Genomic DNA, 19,845 nt, shown 5'->3' on the forward strand with positions numbered 1-19,845 from the left:
AATAATCTTGACTGTTCACTATAGTTGGAGGAAGATATGATCACATACACTCCAATCCCTATTCCATCCACACATGCTAGAAGGGGCCACCTGACACATGTTCTCAAAGATTTCCAGGTGATTCTTACCCACCTCCCCTCCCACCTAAAACACTACCAACAACCTTACCTGACCAAACATTACACTAGGGTTTCAAAATCTGAATCCCATCCTGCATATGTCTAACAAGAAAACAGCATCTACCATACGAACTACTAAAATCAGAAATGTTCAGTCCCATGTAGATTAACCAAAGTAAAAGTTTTGGGTTTTTTTGTTTGTTTTGTTTTGAGAGACTGTGTGTGGGGGAGAGAGAGAAGGAAAGGAGAATCAATCCCACACAGGCTCTGCACTGTCAGCACAGAGCCTGATGTGGGGCTCGATCCCACAAACCGTGAGATCATGACCTGAGCTGAAATCAAGAGTCAGACACTTAACTGACTGAACCACTCAGGTGCCCCAAGGTTTTTTTCTTTTTTCTTTTTTTTAAGTTCATTTGTTTATTTTGGGAGAGAGCAAGAGAGAGAATAGTGGGGGAGGGGCAGAGAGAGAGGGAGAGAGAATCCCAAGCAGGCTCCACACTGTCAGCACAGAGCCCAACACAGGGCTCGATCTCATGAACCATGAGATCATAACCTGAGCTGAAATTAAGAATCAGATGCTTAACTGAGTGAGCCACCCAGACACCCTCAAAGTAAAAGATTCTACTAGAAATTAATTTCAGTTATAGGCAGCAATAGTTACTGAGTTATAGATAGTTGACAGTAATGGTAAAGGAGCTATGCTACTTAAGAGTTCATCAATGCTCTATCGCTTACTAGCTTTGTGCTCCATTACAAGCAGTTTCCTTACATGTCAAGTGGCGAATGAAATCTTCTAAACATGGTTGGTATGAAGATTAAATAAGACCAAAAGAGCTTACTTACTGAAAATAGGTCAGTGTTCAATAAAGGTTTCTCATTATTACTGAGGTCTCATTTTGGACAAATGGTAACTCCCTCCAAATTCCAACTGTCCAGAACTTGAGGACCAGTTTGTAATATGGCCTGACCTGGAAAGAATGTTGTTTCTCCTAAAACGAAAATTTTACCAGTCTAGCAAATATAGCTGACCCTTGAACAACACCGGTTTGAACTGCACTGATCTACTTAATATGTGGATTTGCAGTAGACTACTAAACATATTTTCTCTTATGATTCTTTTTATTTTTCTTTTTAAGTAGGCTCCATGCTCAATGTGGGGCTTGAACTCATGACCCTAAGATCAAGAGTCAAATACTTCTCTGACTGAGCCAGCTAGGTGCCCCTCTTATGATTTTTAGTACTGTATCTTTTTATTTTCTTTATTTATTTTGAGAGAGACAGAGACAGCGCAAGTAGGGGAGGGGCAGAGAGAGAGAGAGAGAGAGAGAGAGAGAGAGAGAGAGAATGCCAAGCAGGCTCCACACTGTTAGCATGGAGCCCGATGCAAGGCTTGAACTCACGAACTGTGAGGTCATGACCTCAGCTGAAATCAAGAGTCAGACACTTAACTGACTGAGCCACCCAGGTGTCCCTCTAGCTTACTTTAAGAATACAGTATACAGGGGCACCTGAATGGCTCAGTTGCCTAAGTGTCTGACTCTTGATTTCGACTCAGATCATGATCTCACAGTTCCTGAGTTCAAGCCTTATATTGGGGTCTGTGCTGACAGTATGGAGCCTGCTTCAGATTCATTCTCTCTCTCTCCCTCTCTCTCTCTCTCTCCCTCCCTCCCTCCCTCCCTCCCTCCCTTCCTCCCTCCCTCTCTCTCTCTGCCCCATCCCTGCTCACTCATGTGCACGGGTGCTCTTTCTCTTAAAAATAAATAAAACTCCCCCCCCCCCAAAATACAGTATATAACACATTTAACATACAAAACACATGTTAATCAACTTTATGTCATCAGTAAGGCTTCCAGTCAACAGTAGGCTGTTAGTTACATATTTGGGAAGTCCAGTTATACTCAAAATTTCGGCTGCACAGGGGTCAGTGCCCCACCCCCCATACTGTTCAAGAGTCAGCTGTAATTAGTTTTTCAAAGTATGTATCACATCCATACCTGACCCCACCCTCTTCTTTCCTATTGAAAAAAATAATAAATTACTACTTATCTCTCACTGCCTGAAATTATAGGCCCACAATACTTCATCCAAAAGCCTTGGGACTAGATATTTCTAAAGTCAGAATTTTTCAGATTTCAGAAAGATGGTATGGTACAAATGCCAAATACTCTGTAATATACCCAATGGGTTAATAGTTCTTCAGTAAAATAAATGAACATATAAGGAGGATAAAAACTAAACAACCTCTCATCAGTTCAGTTCAGGTTTTACCATCAAATGGGTTTGTGATCTTCAGAACTTTCCAAAAGAAAGTTATGACTATCCCTAACCCAATGCCAATTTGCTTTAAAATATACACACGCCTGGGGTGCCTGGGTGGCTCTGTCGGTTGAGCGTCCGACTTCGGCTCAGGTCATGATCTCGCAGTCCGTGAGTTCGAGCCCCACGTCGGGCTCTGTGCTGACCACTCAGAGCCTGGAGCCTGTTTCAGATTCTGTGTCTCCCTCTCTCTGACCCTCCCCCGTTCATGCTCTGTCTCTCTCTGTCTCAAAAATAAATAAACATAAAAAAAAATTTTTTTAAACAAAATATACACACGCCATCACATTCTTCTGAATACTTTTTAAGCACTTTTTCTAATGCCCTCAGGTCTGATTTTTCCCATGACGGGTAACTATGCTATTATCTCAGAGAAGTGGACTGAGCCATTCCTGCTATTTCTCTTGGGAAATTAAAACAAAATAGCCTTTAAATTAGGTAAGCTGGGGGCTGGGGGTGATGTGCATTTAAGCTAAACTTCAGGGCTGACAGTAATTTGAATTCTACAACCTAAATTAGCTGAATGATTTCAATAACTTGTTCAGGGACTATACATTTTACAATACTTACTTTCTTAGACTCATAGTAAATCTGCCTCTGTGCACAATTTTTAGCAGATAAGGAGCTACCAAAGGTGTTTCAGATGGTGCTATTTGGTTATAATGCATGCATTATCTAGACATTTATTAACCAAACATTCATTATAAGCAGGCACAAAACAGTTCTCCAGCTGAGAAACAGTTGTAGAAATAATTCAACTGAATAACTATGCTGCTTCTGCTGGATCAAGATCTTTACAATATTTTGGAAAGATAATGAATAAATTCCTATGCAGAAAAAATAATCACAGCTTTAAAATGATAGCATACTTCAAATAATTATAATTTTACCTCATGATTCTACAAAGGGACTAATTACACAAAAATAGTGATGATTACAGTAAGCTTTCCTCAACCACTGAAGAAATAAAAGCATTTAATACAGCATAACTTTAGACATGACTTAATTTTTTAACTTTTTACTGTATTCATTACTTTAAACACATTACTTTAAAAACAGATTAGAAGCTGAGTTCAGGGGTACCTAGGAGGCAGAGTCAGTTGAGCGTCTGACTTTGGCTGGGGTCATGATCTTGCAGTTTTATGAGTTCCAGCCCCACAACGGGCTTGCAGCTGTCAGCGCAGAGCCAGCTTCAAATCCTTTGTTCCCCTTTCTCTGCCCCTCCCCCACTCTTGCTCTCTCAAAAATAAAATAAAATAAAATTTAAAAAGCTGAGGGGCGCCTGGGTGGCTCAGCTGGTTAGGCATTGACTTCAGCTCAGTTTATGATCTCACGGTTCATGAGTTCGAGCCTCGAGTCGGGCTCTGTGCTGCCAGCTCAGAGCCTGGAGCCTGCTTTGGATTACGTCTCCCTCTCTCTCTGCCCCTCCCCCACTCACTCTCTCTCTCCATCTCTCAAAAGTAAATGAACATTTAAAAAAAATTTTTAAGGTTGAGTTCACGAAACTTACCTTTTTGACATCCATATGCCTCAATTATATAATCTAGTTTGAAATTTTACATCCTGTAGTACCCCCTTCTCCACAAAGGATATGTTCCAAGACCCCCAGTGGATGCCTGAAACCACAGATGGTACCGAACCCTACATACACTACGTCTTTCCTGTACATACATACCTATGATAAAATTTAATTTACAAATTACACACAGCAAGAGACTAAACAATAATTAATAATGAAATATAACAATTACAATATGCTATAATGAGTTATGTGAATGTAGTCTCTCCCCTCAAAATACCTTATTGCATTGTACTTACCCTTCTTGTAATGATGTGAGATGATAAAATGCCTATGTGATGAGATGAAATGAGGTGAATGATGTAAGCACTGTGATGTAGCATTAGGCTGCTACTGACTTTCTGACATATGTCAAAAGGGAGGATCATTACTTTCGGACCATGGTTGACCAGGACAGAAAACCAGGATAAGAACCAGTGTGTGTTTTATTTTATTTCTCTCTCCACATAAGTTGTTACGAATCAGTATTGTACAGATGACTATTATAAAAGCAAAAGTTGTCTAGTCTTTTAGAAACTAAAAAAATTTTTAAAGAAATTTTAAAAATCATAAAAATCCTGTGAATTTTACTCAGAAGAATGATGATCCTAATGAACATTAAAAAGTTCCTCCCAATCCAGGTTTTGTCAATGTTTCTGCAGCAGGGTGTAGTGTCAATGCAAGCTGTGCAAAAAATATTTTGGATGAAATCTAGGTACAAAATGTCGTATTATAGATAAGAAAATATATAAATCCCAGGACAGTATCTTGTAAAATTATAAAACCCAAAGCATACAACCACCCTCAGCCAAAACAATATAATATCCTATAACTCAGGCTATTAACCCAGGGTATCTTCCTTCTTTCCTTTGCCCTTAATGCACCCCACCTACCCTTCCCCACTTAGATAACTCATACTCAGGCTAAGTCAGTCTCTCAGGGTGTTCCCTGAGCTCCCAATTTAGATCAGGCCTTTTGGATACTCCCACAGCACCAAACCTCTCTCTGCCTCACTCATCACACCCCTCCAAAGTTTCTTCCTCCCAAACTCCATTAGTATAAGAATCATATCTGTCTTATTAACCACTGTCAGACAAGCATAGGTGCAAGCACATAATAGTTAAGTGTTCAAATAATAAACCTGAAAAAAATAAATTTCCAGGAGCAAAGAAGCTTTATACAACCAATTTGGCGAACACAGATTTTAAAAAGAAAACAGTTACAACAACCTCGGCTATGTACACTAGTGGTGAGGCTACCTCCTAGGGTAGGAGTCTAGTAGTTCAAGAATTCACCCTTGGGGCGCCTGGGTGGCTCAGTCGGTTAAGTGTCCGACTTCGGCTCAGGTCGTGATCTCACAGTCCCTGAGTTTGAGCCCCGCATCGGGCTCTGTGCTGACAGCTCAGAGCCTGGAGCCTGTTTCAGATTCTGTGTCTCCCTCTCTCTGACCCTCCCCCATTCATGCTCTGTCTCTCTCTGTCTCAAAAATAAATAAACGTTAAAAAAAAAAAAAAAGAATTCACCCTCACAGAATTATAGAAACCTCTCATACAATCAGAAACTTAAACTGGGGCGCCTGGATGGCTCAGTCGGTTGAGGATCCGACTTCAGCTCAAGTCATGGTCTTGTGGTCCGTGGGTTTGAGCCTCACATTGGGCTCTGTGCTGATAGCTCAGAGCCTGGAGCCTGCTTTGGATTCTCTCTCTCTGCCCCTTCCCCACTCACACTCTGTCTGTCTCTCAAAAATCAACATAAAAAAAAAAGAAACAAATTATCTGTAACAGTAATGTTAAAACTCAGATCCTCCCTATGAACTTACTTGCTTTTATTTTATAAACGATTCTCTAAGTCTAACTGGACAGTAGCTGAGTTCACAACAGTTTAGAAAAACACATGCTTGGGTGAGAAAGCAGTGCGCCTATGACAAGACTTAGGACACAGAAAACCCTGTAAATCAGGTTAGAAACATAAAATGGAGAGGGAGAGAAGTGCCATTCTGGCCAGTCCTAAAGCAGGCTGACAGACTCCAAGGACAGAACTCAAAAACTCTCCCTTAGGAGGAAAGACCTCATTCATTACATGGAGAAGCTTAAGTCCTAGATACCGTAAGACAGGGAAAAAGATGTCCACTGCAGAAATGAAACAAAAAAGTTGTAAAGCTTAAGAAAGAAAGCTTCAGTTATCTAGAATACAATGATACTATTTCAGTGGTTTAAGATCTCGATTTTTTCACAAGAGCCATACTGTACCTAAACACACATGAATTCCATAAAAGCTTAAAGATGCCTTACAATGCCTTCTCTTGGAGCAAAAACTATCAGTATTATGAAGGTGAAAATAAAGGTCAAAATACAGCTTTTTTAACCAGCCAGTCCTCAATGTAACAACCAAATCAGAATCAAATTTCTGTTCAAACAATAAGCCAGGTTGAAAAGCATAGGCTTTGGGGCGCCTGGGTGGCTCAGTCGGTTGAGTGTCCGACTTCGGCTCAGGTCATGATCTCACGGTCCGTGAGTTCGAGCCCCGCATCGGGCTCTGTGCTGACCGCTCAGAGCCTGGAGCCTGTTTCAGATTCTGTGTCTCCCTCTCTCTCTGATCCTCCCCTGTTCATGCTCTGTCTCTCTCTGTCTCAAAAATAAATAAACGTTAAAAAAAAATTAAAAAAAAAAAAAAAGAAAAGCATAGGCTTTTCATACGCACTCCGTTCTCAAATACCTTCCATTCTACTGCTTTTGTCCTTTGTTAAAGTACACATTTAAAATGAATAGAGAGGGGCGCCTGGGTGGCTCAGGAAGTTGAGCATGTGACTTTGGCTCAGGTCATGATCTCACAGTTCATGAGTTCGAGCCCCGCATCAGGCTCTCTGCTGTCAGCACATAGCCTGCTTTGGATCCTCTGTCCCCTCTCTCTCTGCACCTCCCCCACTAGAGCTCTCTCTTTCAAAATTAAACATTTAAAATTAGTAATAAATAAATAAAGTAAAATGAATAGAATACATACTACTTCATTAAGAGGAAAAAAATCACTATATTGAAACTCTTTCAGTGCCATGGGCAGAACTGTCCTATCGACCCCAGGTTCACCCACACCCAGGACTGTCCCTGACACACAGGAAACACCATTAAACACTCGGGAAATTAAATTGAAAACATAAAGCCATTTATTTGGTTTGCAAACAACATAGGAAAATGCCTGGCAAAAAGGTTCAAACCAACTGTCCATTTGTTCACAATGCACTTGAGCCTGGTACTATTGTTATTTTGCCATCTTGATCAAGCAGTTGTTAAGGGTCGATGTCAGTTCAAAGGCCCTTAGAGATGGAGAGCAGCAAACCTAAGGCAAATGAAGGCAAGCAGAGGAAAACCCCACAAAGCCTCCAATATACGGCCAACTAAGAATAACCCCAGACTAAAATTCTCTTTTGAGGCTAAAGGAAAGAAATACTCCCTTCTGGCTTTCTAAGTAAGAATATCAGATCATTCACTTCAAAATGTAAATGTGCCAAGGTTAACCTTAAATAGATGGGCAGAATCAGAATTTGATTTTGTACAGTCTAATTCTCCACTTATATTGCTCACAAGACAATGCTTGTCTGGAGAACCACCATAAAGAGAAGAATAAACTAACTCCAATGAGTTGCCTAGGTGTTTCAGCAATGACAATGCACAGCCAGACACCCTGCATTCTGGCGCAAACATCTCTATTCCTTTCAAGGTTCCACAATTAGCAAGATGAAAACTCTGTAAGGCCTAAACATCTATTTAAAACTTTTTTTAAATTCAGGTGAAACACACAATATAAAGTTCACCTTTTTAAAGTGTTCATTTCAGTGATATTTAGCATATTCACCATGTTGTAAAACAACCAAGTCTATCTAGTTCCAAAACATTTTCATTACCACAAAAGAAAACCCCATGCTTATTAAGCAGTCCATCTCCAGTTCCCCTTCTCCTAGCATCTGGCAACCACCAATTCGCTTTGCGTCTCTACAGGTTTACTGTACTAGATACTTCATATAAATTAAATCATACAATATATGGCCTGTGTTTGGCTTCTTTCATCTAGCATAATACTTTCAAGGTTCATCCATGTTATACCACGTATTAATACTTCATCTTTTTAAGTAGTTGAAAAATATTCCATTGTACGTATACAACCACATTTGTTTACCGACTTATCTGTTGATGAACATTTGAATTATTTCCACCTTTTGGCTATAAGAATGGTGATGCTATGAACATCTACGTACAAGCATTTATTCGACTACTTGTTTTCAATTCTTTTGGGTATAGAGCTAGGAGTAGAATTGCTGGGTTGTATGCTAAATCTATATATTTAACCATTAGAGGAACTGCCAAACTGTTTTCCACAGCGTATGCTATTAAATATCTTGCGAAATAGTCACTCAGACCTATTAAGGGGAAAGAATAAGATACACAACAATGTGATGTGCAACTGCATGTTTCTAAAAAAAGAAAAATATGTAATATATACATATAGACACAGTATCTCTAGAAGGATATATAGAAAACAGTTATATGGTCTTCTGTAAAGAAGGACCTTGGAGGCTGAGATGGGAGAAAGGCTTTTACTTGTCATGCCTACCTACCCCCTTCTACAATGTTTCATACACATGCTTCATCAACCCCCTTGCTCTAATATTTTTAAATTTTTTGAAAGTAATCTCTACACCCAACATGGGGCTCAAACTCACAACCCTGAGATCAAGAGTGAAATGCTTTCACAACTGAGCCAGATAGGAGCCCAAATAAAATATTTTTAAAGCCCAAAGGAAGTAATACAATGAGAGGAGGATTATGCTCTGGAATAGGAAGACGATACGTTTTTTTAAGTAAACTCTACCCTCAATGTGGGTCTTGAACTCATGACCTCAAGATCAAGAGTCACATACTCTTCCAAATGAAGCAGCCAGGCACCCTCATTTTTTAGTATAAACTTTTTTTTTGTATGATTTTATTTTTACCTAGTGCATTTTTCCCTCTCTTCTTATTGAAGTAAAATACACATAACCTAGGGGTGCCTAGGTGGTTCAGTTAAGCATGTGACTTTGGCTCAGGTCATGATCTCATTGTCCATGAGTTCGAGCCCAGCGTCAGGCTCTGGGCTGACAGCTCAGAGCCTGGAGCCTGCTTCATATTGTGTCTCCCTCTCTCTCTGCCCCTCCCCTGCTAGTACTCTTGTCTCTCTCTCTCTCTCTCTCTCTCTCTCAAAAATAAACAAACATTAAAAAAAAATTTGTTTTAAATACACATAACATAAAACTTACCATCTTAACTGACTGAGCCACCCAGGTACCCCCCATCTACATTTTTAAGTATACATTTCAGTGGTATTAAATATATTCATGTTGTCATGCAACCATCACCACCATCTATCCCCATTAAAAAAATTTATTTAAAAAAATACTAATTAAAAAAGGCAAACTTAGGGGGTGGGGCGCCTGGGTGGCTCAGTCAGTTAAGCACTCAACTTCGGCTCAGGTCATGATCTTGTATTTCGTGAGTTCGAGCCCTACATTGGGCTCTGTGCCGGCAGCTCAGAGCCTGGAGCCTGCTTCGGATTCTGTGTCTCCCTCTCCCTCTGCCCCTCCCCCGCTTGTTCTCTCTCCCTCCCTCTCTCTCTCAAAAATAAATAAAAACATTAAAAAAAAATTTTAGGGGCGCCTGGGTGGCTCAGTCGGTTGGGCGGCCGACTTCAGCTCAGGTCATGATCTCTCGGTCCGTGAGTTCGAGCCCCGCGTCGGGCTCTGTGCTGACAGCTCAGAGCCTGAATGGAGCCTGTTTCAGATTCTGTGTCTCCCTCTCTCTGACCCTCCCCTGTTCATGCTCTGTCTCTCCCTGTCTCAAAAATAAATAAAACATTAAAAAAAAATTAAAAAAAAATTTTTAAAGAAAACTTAAGGGGCACTTGGATGGCTCAGTGGGTTGAGTGCCCGGCTCTTGATTTTGGCACAGGTAATGATCACAGAGTCATGGGATCAAGCCCCATATTGGGCTCTGCACTGAACATTGAACATGCTTAAGATTCCCTCTCTCTCTCTCTCTGCCCCTCTCCCTGACCTACCCTCTCTCTTAAAAAAAAAAGGGGGGGGGCGCCTGGGTGGCTCTGTCGGTTAAGTTTCCAACACTTGATATGGGCTCAGGCCATGATCTCACGGTCATGAGACAGTCCTGCATGGGGCTCCACACTAAGCACCGACCCCACTTAGTACTCTCCTCCCTCAGCCCCCCTCCCCCATTCTCTCTCTCAAAATAAAATAAACTTAAAAAAAAAACAAAAGGAATCTATCAGACTTAGAACAAGTATTTCTACTAAGGGAGAAAACTTGCATGCATTGAGCATCATGCTCTTCATATACTATTTCATCTAAAATTCCTATAAAATAAATGTAATCTTCATTTCACAGATACAGGTCCTGAGACTCAAAGGAATAACCTGGTTAAAGGTATATACATACAGAGTTCTTCTATAGCAAAACTTCTTTGTCATTATAAGGTCATCAGCATTTTTGGTGAAGAAACTGGTAAGCATAGCTTCACTTTTGTTTTAAAAAAATTTTTTTAGGGGCGCCTGGGTGGCTCAGTCAGTTGGGCATCCAACTTCGGCTCGGGTCATGATCTCATAGCTTGTGAGTTCAAGCCCCACATCGGGTGGGCTCTGTGCTGACAGCTCAGAGCCTGGAGCCTGCTTCAGGTCCTGTGTTTCCCTCTCTCTCTGTCCCTCCCCCACTCTCACTCTCTGTCTCTCAAAAGTGAATAAACATTAAAAAAAATTTAAAAAAAAATTTTTTTTAATGTTTATTTTTGAGAGAGATAAAGTATGAGCAAGGAAGGGGCAGAAAGAGAGGGAGACACAGAATCTGAAGTAGCTTGACGTGGGGCTCGAACCCACCAACTGTGAGATCATGACCCAAGCTGAGGCATGAAGCTGGATGCTTAACCGACGGAGCCACCCAGGCACCTCTGTTTTTAAATACAATGTAGAAATACATAATTGAGAAAACAACTTTGAAACAGTCTCCCCTCTTACAAGGGAGGCCATCAATCAAACCACCCTAATGCATTACTCAATGTACTAAAAGGAAAAATATTTTTAAACATTTTTTAAAATATTTATTTTGAAAGAGAGAAGAAGACAATGCAGCAGCAGCAGCAGCAGCAGAAGGGAGAATGAGCAGGGGAGAGGCACAGAGAGAGGGAGACAGAGAATCCCAAGCAGGCTCTACACTGTCAGCACAGAGCCCATTGTGGGGCTTGATCTCACAAACTGCGAGATCATGACCTGAGCTGAAATCTTGAGGTGGACACTCAACTGTTTGAGCCACCCAAACACCCCTTAAAGGAGAAATTTCAAGCCTTGTGGACAACAGAGTATATATGCAGTGGTGCTAGGCTAGTTGTCTTCTTATGCCCAGCAGTTGCACTGAGCTAATCTTACCATAGATCAGGGATTCAGGAAGCCATATCTTCCAATTTATCAGCAAAGCCTATGATCACTCATTTACAACATACTGTGAATCCCTCTACTTCTACCGTTGTCATTCTTGTCCAAGCCCCAATCATCTGTCACTGGATTTAAACAGCCTCCAACAGATCTCCCTACCTCCATTTTTGCCACCCTGTAGTCTATTCTCCATACGTGAGCTAGAAATCTAAATAAATCAGATAACATTACTCCTGTTATACGAAACCTTTAATAGCTTTCCAATGCATTCTGAATAAACTCTAAATTCCCAGTTCCTAAAAGATCTGGCCCTTGCCTACCTATAAGACTATTTCTTCCACTTTTCCACTTGCTCTTTAGGCTCCAGCCATTCAATTTTTTTTTCTTTTGCTGTTCCCTAAAAAAGACAAGTCCATTCCTTACCTATCATTAGTCTCTCCTACTAGAACAATAACTCCATAAGCAGGACTATTCATATTTTGTGACTATTTACACCTGAAGTGCTTTCTACTTTGTAACACTGAGAAAAGTAGATGGTATGATTCAAAACTAACACTTTTCAGTTCTAAATCAAACGTGCTCGTATTTTTAGGAATAAAGACACTGTAAAACAAACAAAAACTGTTTGAGGGCGGGGACTTTTTTTTTTTTTTTAAATGTGAGAGTTAATTTATTTTTTAAGTAACTTCTAAGCCTAAAGAGGGTTTGAACTCATTATCCCAAGTTCAAAAGTTGCATGCTCTAGGGGTGACTGGGTGGCCCAGTTGGTTAGGTGTCTGACTCTTAATTTTGGCTCAGGTCATGATCTCGTGGTTCATGAGATCAAGTCCCATGTCAAGTTTTGCATGGAGGCTGCTTGGGATTCTCTCTCTGCCCCTCCCCTGTGCGCATGCATGTGCTCACTCTCTCAAAATAAACTTTAAAAAAAAAAAAAAAAAAAAGAGTTGTATGCTCTACCAACTGAGCCATCCAGGTGCGCTGAGGACAGGGACCTTGTTTTCTTCAGATATGTTCCAGAACAGCATCTGACATGTAGTAGCTATTCAATAATTATTTGTTCAATGAATGAATGACAAAACCACAAGCTAGCTTGTTCATTCTTCTTAGCATGCCAAGGAGGAGTTCAAAGCCAACCAAAACCACTATCACTGTATGCCTTCACTGCCAGGCACCCCATTTCACCAAATAAGAGTATTCACCTCCATGGATAAAAGAGATATGTGTGTGGGGCGCCTGGGTGGCTCAGTCGGTTAAGCGTCCGACTTCGGCTCAGGTCACCATCTCGCGGTCCGTGAGTTCGAGCCCCGCGTCGGGCTCTGGGCTGATGGCCCAGAGCCTGGAGCCTGCTTCCGATTCTGTGTCTCCCTCTCTCTCTGCCCCTCCCCCGTTCATGCTATGTCTCTCTCTGTCTCAAAAATAAATAAAATGTTAAAAAAAAAAAAAATTAAAAAAAAAAGAGATATGTGTGTGTGTACACACACATGCACACACACATACACAATGCAATATTACTCAGCCATCAGAAAGAATGAAATCTTGCCACTTGCAATGGCAAGAATGTATTATGCTAAGCGAAATAAGTCAATCAGAGAAAGACAAATACCATATTATTTCACTTATGTGGAATTTAAGAAACAATACAGATGAACATATGGGGATGGGGGAGGGTGGAGAGAAGAGAGAGAAACCAACCACAAGAGATTCTTAATGATAGAGAACTATGGGTTGATGGAAGCAGGGGGGTGGGAGATGGGTTAAATAGGTGATGGCTGATATGATACCAAGGGGGGCACTTACGATGAGCAGTGGGTATTATATGCATCGTGTGTAAGTGATGAATCACAGAATTCTACTCCTGAAACCAATACTGCACTGTATATTAACTAAAATATAAATTAAAAAAATAAAACAAACAAGTTGGAAAAAAATAAACAATATTCATCCCCATCACAGCTCACTTCTCCATATACAGAGTTCCCTCAGACCCAAAGAGAACAGAAAAAGGCGATCAAAACAGTACCGACTAGGATATATACCATGGTATCAATCAAATTAAGATTATTTCTAACAATTTCCTTTATTTGTAATAAGTTTAAATATCTAAAGAACCCCTGGACGGATCTTATACCAGCTGTTGACGTTGTTCCCACCTAAGCCAGTATCACTCTGACCCCTCTGGTAAGAGGGAAGATTGTCCTCTGATCTTCATTCTCTACCTGACTCATTTGCCACTGATAATTAGATAGATATACCCACAACATAAGCTGTGGATAAATGTATGATAACTACTGAAAAAAAACGAAAACTTGGGGCGCCTGGGTGGCTCAGTTGGGTAAGCATCCGACTTCGGCTCAGGTCATGATCTCACAGTTCGTGGGTTTGAGCCCCACGCCAGGCTCTGTGCTGACAGCTCACAGCCTGGAGCCTGCTTCGGATTCTGTGTCTCCCCCTCTCTCTGCTCCTCCCCCACTCATGCTCTGTCTCTCTCTCTCAAAAATAAATAAACATTAAAAAAAATTAAAAATGAAAACTTAAAGATGAAAACTAGGAGCGCCTGGTTGGCTCAGTTAAGCACTCGATTCTTAATTTCAGCTCAGATCATCATCTCACAGTTCATGAGATCGAGCCCCAAATCGGGCTCTGTGCTGACAGCATGGAGCCTTCTTGGGATTCCCTCTCCCCCTTTCTCTCTCTGCCCACCATCCCCCCTGCAAGAGTGACCGTCCGTGCACATGTGCACTCTCTCTCTCTCAAAATAAACTTTAAAGATGAAAAACAGAAGGAATAAGATGGGAATGGTCCAGATGTAAAAGAGGTATGTGTACAACACAGTGAGTTTCATCTCCTTTAAGAGAGAGATTAGGAAATCTATCTTCATCTAAAAAAGAAATACCACTTAAAAGTAAAAAAGTTAGAGGAGTACCTTATGGAGAGGTGGGAGAATAAGACTAGAGAGAAAAGGTATGGAGTAAGATAAAGAACTCAAGATTGGTGAAGAGAATCATTAACAGTAATGCACTGACATTTCTCCAGAATTTAATATATAATAATCTCTCTTTCATGGGAAAAGAGAAATAAAAGAAGAAGTTTCTATGTTACATACCTTACAAATGTGCTGCAAGACCCACGGCCTGTGTGCCAGGAGTTTTACAAGTGCCTTGAACTTCTCAGATGAAAGGCACTATAAAAATATAAAAATATCAGGAATTATGTCTATTCACTTTACAATGAAAAAAATCAAAACACAGGATGTAAACAGGCTTGCCCAAAGTTCCCTGTAATTCAGAATTCAGGAGAGGGGAAGAAGTATAGAATTTAATCTTTGATTGGTATATCATCAAATATATCACATTTATACAAGTTTTAGCCTCCTTTACTTAAAAGGTACACAACCTTATCTTACAAATATTACAAATACTGCCCTTTTAAAAGCAAAAAGCAAAAGAATCCTACATAAATTAATTTTCCAACATTTTATTATAAAAATTTTCAAACCAGAGTGAAGTTGAATCTTACAATGAACACCTGTAACCCTACCACCTACACTACCACAAACATTTATTTAAATAACTTGTTTTATCTACTTACATATTCTTTTTTTTTTTTTAATTTTTTTTTTTTTCAACGTTTTTTTATTCATTTTTGGGACAGAGAGAGACAGAGCATGAACGGGGAAGGGGCAGAGAGAGAGGGAGACACAGAATCGGAAACAGGCTCCAGGCTCCGAGCCATCAGCCCAGAGCCTGACGCGGGGCTCGAACTCACGGACCGCGAGATCGTGACCTGGCTGAAGTCGGACGCTTAACCGACTGCGCCACCCAGGCGCCCCTCTACTTACATATTCTTAATACAGGTATTAGAGAAATTACAGGCTGAAAGGCAACTGTCAGAAAAATCAATGGTTTCAAAAAAAAAAAAAAAACAGGATGAAGTCATTAGGTCAAGGAAGATAATTATTCAGAAATCCTGATATTTTTGTCAGAGATGATCAATATTAGTTTACTATTTAAAGTCAGAAAAGAGGGACACCTGGCTGGCTCAGTTGGAAGAATGTATGACTCTTGATCTCAGGTTGAGTTTGAGCCCCACACTGGGTGTAGAGATTAAACTTTTTTTTTAAATTTTTTTTTAATGTTTATTCATTTTTGAGAGATGGAGACAGAGCATGAGTGGAGGAGGGGCAGAGAGAGAGAGGGAGACACAGAATCTGAAGCAGGTTCCAGGCTCTAAGCTGTCAGCACAGAACCCGATGCGGGGCTCGAACTCACAGACCACAAGATCATGACCTGAGCTGCAGTTGGACATTTAACCAACTGAGCCACCCAGGTGCCCCTAAACATTTTTTAATTTCTTTTTCTTTCTTTTTTTATTTTTACTGTTATTCATTATTGAGAGACAGAGAAAGAGCACAAGTTGGGGAGGGGCAGAGAGAGAAGGAGACATAGAATCTAAAACAGGCTCCAGGATCTGAGCTGTCAGCGCAGAGCACAACGCAGGGCTCGAACCCACAAACCGTGAGATCATGACCTGAGCCAACTGAGCCACCCAGGCGCCCCTAAATGTTTTTTTTATGTCTATTTATTTAGTTTTGAGTGAGAGAAAAAGAGGGAGATAGAGCGTGCGCACAAGTTGGGGAGGGGCAGAGAGAGAGAGAGGGAGACACAGGATCTGAAGCAAGCTCCAGGCTCCAACTGTCAGCACAGAGCCCAACACAGGACTCGAACCCATGAACTGCGAGATCATGACCTGAGCCAAAGTCAGAAGCTTAACTGACTGAGCCACCCAGACGCCCCTTACACTTTTAAAACATAAAGTCAGAATGGACTCCGATCTACCCCTATTCTTAGTGAGGGATTCTAGTTATTTAATATCAAATCATATCATTCCCCTGCTAAAAAACATCTAATGATTTCTCATCTCAGGACAAACCCAAAGAACTTCCTATATCCTAAAAGCCTTAACACGATCTGATCTCTGGTCACCTCTCTTTCATCTTACCTTCCTCTTCTCCCTTTACACCACTCCAAACATTTCAGTTGCTTATGTTCTTCTCTCTACCTTCACTTGAATAGTAAGATACTATTATAAACATGCCTAATTAAACATATTTACTTTATCCACCCTCTTCACAAGAAAAAAAAAAAAAAATCAAGCTCAGTTTGGGACAAACTGCAAACTGGCTAAGATGTAACAGTGTATCTCATATTCTGACCATTGTTAACTATAAAATGTTATTCAGAATCATCTGGAAGAACCACCAATAAATTCAGACCAACACCCAGAATGAGCAGCTTCAATGCCTACCTGATTTTTAGTCACATGACTACCACAATTATGAGTATACAAGGTCTTCACTTAATACTGCAGTACCACAGACTATAAATGAGTCATTTGAAATAGAAACACTTGAAATAGGAATTTTACATTAATTACTAACTTTAAACTATCTTGGAAATTTTAATTTAGTAATCTCACAAGTACTTAACAGTGAGCATATACCCAAAGATCAAGAGTGTAGTTAAGACACATTAACACAATTTTACAATTTAGTTACGTTAATGTGTAGGTGCAGGCAAACTAAGTTCCACTGGCCAGGGGCATAAAGGGATAAAGTGGTACAGGAAGGTTAAGTAACTTTTAGTTACCTTTTACTACTACAAACATAGGTGATTAAAATCCAGTGAGTATGTAACATTTAGCTTTATCACTAGTAGCCATAATGCAATAAAACCCAAAGTCCTGTCTATAGAAGCTCAGCATGCCCAGATTAGTTCTCTTAGAAGTTGAAATATCAGTCTGTCTTCTGAGTTAACATAAATCTCAGCTCTAGGACAACTAAGAAAACCCTAAGTAGCAACTTCTCTGGTCACTGCTTCAACTCCACTAACTCCTTGAGGAAACACCTCGAGATCTACCTGTTTTCACTCTAATATGAATGAAGACTATGAGAATACTCCACCAAAACCACTACCACACACATTGTGCAGTTTCTCTCCATCCCACCTCAAATCAATAGTCAAAACAGCCCTCAGTCACATGACAACATCTTAGCCTGACCTAATTATGTGGGATTTGGAACAGAGGAGTCTGGGCCTCCCTGTGGAAGAAGCTTGTCCCTAAGAAGACCCAAACACCGAAAGCCAAAACTAGGCCAAGCGGGGACCCTGTATATTCATTTATCTATTTCAATCAACTGCTGCAGGACCACCCAGTTGCAGGGAGGAGAGTGTTGTTTAAGGCTAAATAACTGAAATTCGTTTAGAAAATGAATTTTTCGGGGTGCCAGGGTGGCTCAGTCGGTTGAGCGTCCAACTTCAGCTCAGGTAATGATCTGGCAGTTTGTGAGTTCGAGCCCCGCGTCGGGCTCTGGTGCTAACAGCTCAGAGCCTGGAGCCTGCTTCTTGTTCCGTGTCTCCCTCTCTCTGCCCCTCCCCCTCTCAGGCTGTGTCTCTCCTCTCTCTCTCTCTCTCAAAAATAAACATTAAAAAAAATTTTTTTTAATGAATTTTTCAGATTCTCACAACATATCAGTAATACATAAATGGAGAAAGCACTGGAAACAAGTTGTTAAATCCTGAATTTTTACTTAACTCTAAGCAAGCTGTTTAGGAGTACAAGGAAAATACCACACAGACAAAATAGTTTTGGCCTGTACGTGACTAGACATATAACATTGGTATATTTACAAAAGTCTCTGGAACTCAGTTTCCTCATCTGCAAATGGGGTTGGACTATAGAAGTCCTGAAGATTCCTTTAGGGTGTAAAATTCTGGATCTATGAAAAAGTCAGTGGATCCCTATTTTCTTCTCTCTAGTACAGACTTCTATGAGAACAGAGGTGATAACTCTAGGACTAGACTGACTTAAAGCAAGTTGTCTTCTATTTTGTCACATCCCCATGGGCCACCAGTGCTCTACAAAAGTAGATGGAACTATTCTTAAGATAATTTATCAAAAGAGATCCTTTAGTAAGTTATCCTTCACAATTAGGAATTAGTCTTGTACCTTCAGTCCAAACAATGTCACTCGTGCCCAAAGCTCAAACCGGTATGTTCAAAGCGACAATCATGCAATAGTACACACACCTTACACATTTGGGTGTTTGACACTGAATGGGTGAAAAATTCTCACCACGTATAACATTTTTAAGACATTTTTTAAAGTATTTTTCCCCTTCAGATCTGGCAGGGAGGACTATAATCTGATTACACACCTGCAAGAAACATTTACTTCAAAAGACAATCTTAAACACAAAAAGAACCAAACAAGTCACTAACGCTGGTAAAAATTTTAAATCAGGACCATTAAAAAACACAAGTGGAACCAATTCTGAGGCAAAAAGGATGCCAGTTTTCCACCACAGACTACTAAACATGCTTTTGACCAAATCGATTTAACTGCAAACAGTGCTATTTAATAATGATGGCTCGTAACTGAGTCAATCGGTAACTAAGGATATGTTTAGGTGATTCCTAATCAAGGTAGTAACTGAGACTAAGCAAAATTGCAAATTAATACTTTATTTCGATACAAGTCATGAAAAAAATGTTTAACAGGAAAACATCCTTTCAATACCCAAGAATCCTAACCCATAAGATTTCAACACTACCTTTTTACTTACACAATCTCCGAGAGTACTACATTTAAAAAGAAAATGTACCCAAAACATAACTGGACTTCACCCAGTATAAAACGGTGATTCATGTTTCCTATTCAATGTAAAGCCAAGATGGAGTTGTAAAGAGTTTCTTTCCCATTTCAACTCCGACAGCCACGCGCACTTCGCAGGGGCCGGCTGCACCGCGCGGTTGCCGGGCCCGGCTCGAAGCCCCCGCCCTGCCCGGCGCAGCCGTGAGAGAGAGGAAGCGCCGGGGACCGCGGGCGGGCGGCTGGGGCTCCACCAGGCCTGGCCGGGCGGGGGAAGGGGCGCGGGAGGCCGCGGGGCGCGCTTCCGGGGACTGCGCGGGCGGGGCCGCTTCTTTGGGGAGCGGGGCCCCGGTCGGGAGGCAGGGGCCGGGACCCAGGGGCAGCCAGCCGAGAGCAGCAGGTGGGGCGCGGCCGCGGAGGGGCGGCGGGCGGGCAGGCGGCCGGAAGAGTGCCGGGCGGGCGGGCCCCGGGCGCCGCGGCGCCAGGAGGGTACCCTCTCGCTCACCTCAGGCGACGACTCGCAATCCGACCTCTCCACGCCAAGGACGCCTGTCCGCGAGTAGCAAGCTCGGAGACTAGGGCGGGTGGCTGAGGAGACGGAGGCAGACTAACGAGAGAACCGACGGAGGACGGCGGGCGGCGGGCGGCGGGCGGGGAGCTCGAGCGAGCGAGGGCGGTCGGCGGCGGGAGGGCGGGGAGCGACGTGCGCGCTCCCGTGTGCCAGCGGGCTCGAGC

At 41.5% G+C, this 19,845-nt stretch overlaps 1 protein-coding gene across 2 annotated transcripts in view; it reads right to left on the reverse strand.

Annotated features, from left to right (window-relative positions):
- The window catches only part of RHOA (ras homolog family member A), a 63,418-nt gene extending 43,671 nt beyond the window's left edge, over positions 1–19,747 (reverse strand). The window contains exons 1-2 of one of the 2 annotated variants that reach the window (XM_042929357.1): positions 19,616–19,747; positions 14,567–14,644 (exon numbers count right to left, since the gene is read on the reverse strand). The gene's annotated coding sequence lies outside the window, so the exon portion shown is untranslated. The remainder of the gene's footprint in view (positions 1–14,566; positions 14,645–19,615) is intronic. The other variant, XM_042929358.1, reaches the window with a different exon arrangement.
- Between the last annotated feature and the right edge of the window lie 98 nt (positions 19,748–19,845).

The sequence above is a fragment of the Panthera leo genome, chromosome A2 (assembly GCF_018350215.1).
Source record: "Panthera leo isolate Ple1 chromosome A2, P.leo_Ple1_pat1.1, whole genome shotgun sequence".
In the NCBI taxonomy this organism is placed as follows: domain Eukaryota; kingdom Metazoa; phylum Chordata; class Mammalia; order Carnivora; family Felidae; genus Panthera; species Panthera leo.